The sequence below is a fragment of the Wyeomyia smithii genome, chromosome 2, assembly GCF_029784165.1.
Source record: "Wyeomyia smithii strain HCP4-BCI-WySm-NY-G18 chromosome 2, ASM2978416v1, whole genome shotgun sequence".
Lineage (NCBI taxonomy): Eukaryota > Metazoa > Arthropoda > Insecta > Diptera > Culicidae > Wyeomyia > Wyeomyia smithii.
This window is the reverse complement of record NC_073695.1, coordinates 232,458,688-232,462,246: the sequence shown is the minus strand read 5'-3', so window position 1 is coordinate 232,462,246 and position 3,559 is coordinate 232,458,688. Positions and strand designations below refer to the sequence as shown.

General features: G+C 39.9%; 1 long non-coding RNA gene across 1 annotated transcript; it reads left to right on the top strand.

Moving 5' to 3' along the window:
- The first annotated feature begins 2,642 nt into the window (after positions 1-2,642).
- LOC129724668 (uncharacterized) lies at positions 2,643-3,275 on the top strand. Its single transcript, XR_008727940.1, has 2 exons — positions 2,643-2,750; positions 2,824-3,275. It is a non-coding gene; the product is annotated as an uncharacterized LOC129724668 (long non-coding RNA).
- Positions 3,276-3,559: the final 284 nt, after the last annotated feature.

Sequence of the window (3,559 nt, the reverse complement as noted above, 5' to 3'; positions counted from 1 at the left end):
AAGCAGGTAGAAGAAAGTGAATTGTAACAGTATACTGATATAATTTTGTCGTGAATGTGAATTCCGCACACTGTGCCGTTCAATATAGCTTGGCACAATCTCACCCCAAAAGGGCTCGAAAAGTGTACAGTTTGGAAAAACATTATTTTCTGAGCCGGCACAGGTTCAATGCATATTATTACCTCAACACATTGGAGACGACATCCTAACGTACCAACTGAGTAGTAAGTTCTTGTGATTTCTTGATCGGGTTGGTTTTCCTGGGACATTTTTGGATAACGTTTTTAGCGCATGTTTCTCACCCTGTACTTTGAAACATTCTTTAAGCGAAACAGTTCACTGATAATATCTATATTCCATTTCAAGTTGTGATTAAATATGTCATGTTTCATAAAGTATTGAATTTGAGGTATTAGGTTTTGTAAATCTCAAGTAATTTAACATACAAACATTTCCCGTTTTGGCTCAATCTCACCCCCGTGGCTTAATCTCACCCCGGCAGACGGTACTTTTTTGTCTGTTTAGGGTAATTTTCAATACTTTCTTGTCTTTTCTTGTTCAACAATAAAACAATATACAATGTTCTTGATAATAAAATTTGCAGAAAAAAAATTATAGCAAAATTATAAAAACTATAGCAAAATTATAGACTTAGTAATTCGGAATGTACTGTTTCAACGATAAAAGGGCTTGTTTCAGCCGAGACTGCTCATATTAATTCTAGACAGAAACTGCAATAGTCTTCACTTAGTATCAGCAGCAGCAGCAGCAGCAGCAGTGCAACAGTTAGCAATGGCAGCGAATAGAAGCAGCAGCTGTGGCAATGGATAGCAACAGAAGTTAGCGGTTATCAACATCGATAGTGGCAGAGCGAGCTGATGCAGTGCCACTTCCTTTAGTAAAAGTTGCCTTTGTGCGGTAGCGGGCAGTATCAGTAGTAGATACATTAGCCGGCTCTTTCTCTATTGAAAGGTTGCCGTATTATGACGACGCACAAATGTTTTGGGATGCTGGTATTCAAAATATATATGGGTCGTCCAATCTTCAGTGTGAAAACAGCGTTCAACTGTGTTATCGAAAAAATGCCTCAATCCCCTTTGGGTAGCACATGCGATCAACATTTTATCCGAAATTGAACATCAATTGTCGTGATGAGGACAACACACAAATTAAAGAAGATTTAACATTTGCGCTAGGATTAAAAGTAAAATGTTATATTAATCTGCATGCACTCTGATTGTTGAAACTTGTTTGCGTTGTATAATGATTGTTCCATTACTGTTCAGTGATGTATGTGCAAACTGAAATTCGGTATCACTTCAACTCCTATTTTGCACAAAATTTCGAACATATTCAATACAAGTAATGTAGCAAACAACCTCGTATAGTTCTATGTCTATATTTATTCAACGCAGGGACCAAACAGGCGAAGCGTACGCCGGATTGGAATTTGTTGTGATACAAAACATCTTTGCATAAGTTTAAATTACACGAGTAATGACAGCCTGTTTTTAGTATGTTGAAACTTTCAATCCGTATCGATATTTCAAAGAAGAATGATTTCATTTTTCATTTTACGCATCCTTTGTCCGCTTTACGAAATCATTTTTAGTTTCAAATGTTCATCAATCGGTTAGTTTTCAACAGGTTTACTTCATTCTTTCAGCAATCGATTGGAAAATCGGCTACGCATCTGCCCAGAAGTAAATGCATTGTCCGTTGGTGGGTGAAGTTGAAAGATTTTTTTCTTGGATCCCTTAAGTGGTTCTACATCAACCATCCGGTCGGGTTTTGCACACAACCCCTGTGAGTTCTATTTACTATTTTTACAAATATCTGCTCCATTTCTTATTTGGACGCTTCTTCTTAATTAGTTTCTGATTAAAGTCGATTCTTGATGTTCAAATGTTGCCGAAGATGAAACGTAGGAAATTTAGCACATTCACCTTGAAAACCCAACGTGTGCAGAAGAAATGCGCTTCATAGATTCATAGAAACATATTTCAATAGTATAGAATAGACAATAGAATTCGATCAGCCTGTTCTAAATCAGATGCGCCTGAATCGTGTAAAGTCCATTTGGATTCAAATTACTTCGTCTGTTAGACGGGCTTATCGGCTTTCGGCGCACCCTTTTTCGATAAAGAGAACCTGCAATAACCGGTGCGCTAGAGGCACCGTGTGGCTACAATAATCCGACGACTGAGACCAAAACCGATCCATCGGCTTAAGAGATGACGCAGAAATTTGGCAAACTGGCGCAGAGATGTTTCTCAGAATCCTGGAACTGGCACCAATATCGATATGCGCCAATGGTGGAAGCGAAGGCAAGCAGAAGACAAACCCGCCATCGACCCGGCTGTGCGTCAGATGATGTGACAAACCCGTCGAACGGGTTATTAGATTTGCATAAAAATCTGTTCATTTGCATGCGATTAAGAAAATATTATTAAATGTCTCATGAATAAATTTGCGTTTTACCGTTGGCCATGGTGTCTGCGCGTGGGATCAAGTATTAAAATTATTGCATTAATTCTACAAAGTGTGTAGAAGTATTTTACATTTGAATAACTCGTAGTAATGCAGGGTACCAATTAAGCAAGACATGTGGAAAACAAACCGCGACTGCGTAGCAGTCGATTGATTGCACCAGACATGAACGCGTCATTAATTGCCTCGGTGATCACTAATCAGATATGCGGAAGACGAAGAAGACGACGACTGCGGGATGTCCGATCCGAAATGACCTGGTAAGATTTTATTTACGTAATCCACACTTGATGTGCGCTTAAAACGTTGCGTTGTGTTCGACTCGTCCTGTAGTTTTATTTGGTGCTATCCAGCCACAAGCTAATCGTTTGGTATTGGATTTAATCATTGATGGACCCGAAGTCGAACGACCGCGCACTTGACAACGAAGGATCCTCCAACGGTTGTGGAACCGTTGCGCAACACGAAAGCTTCCAAGTTCAGTCTGAGAAGTCACCTCCGAACAGTACAACCGCGACTTACGGGGTTCCAGCAGCGACCGATGCGGGGTTCTGCTCACTACAATTTTAATCAAGCTTGCAACGGGCGGATCAAATGACTCCGAATGCAGCAGTCTCAGCGATTCACATCAGCACAATGTGATAAAAAATACAGCGGGATTTACCGATATAATTCAATATGCCCCCACACACAACGGTCACTAGCAGTGAAATAAATTACAAACGATTCCCAACGATTGCAGTTTCGCAGCGTGCAAAAACTGGAAATTATTATTGAATAAATAATAGAGTCAACAGCTTTTTTGCATGCCGTAATTCCCTGCCCATTAATCGAAGGAATTTCGCGGGAAACATACGCTAGATATATGGAACAAGTTATTGTTGATATCCGTCGCTTTTAGAAACAGAATACCTGGAACACATTCTCGATAGGTTATGTTTGTGAATGCGAATGATCGGTACGAACGTTGTTATACTTTGTCAGGAGATCATCAATAAGAGAAAAGGGTAAAAATCGAATTTGCATTTTCTCACAGTTGCCGCCGACGGCGGTTGTGCCTTCTTCCCCC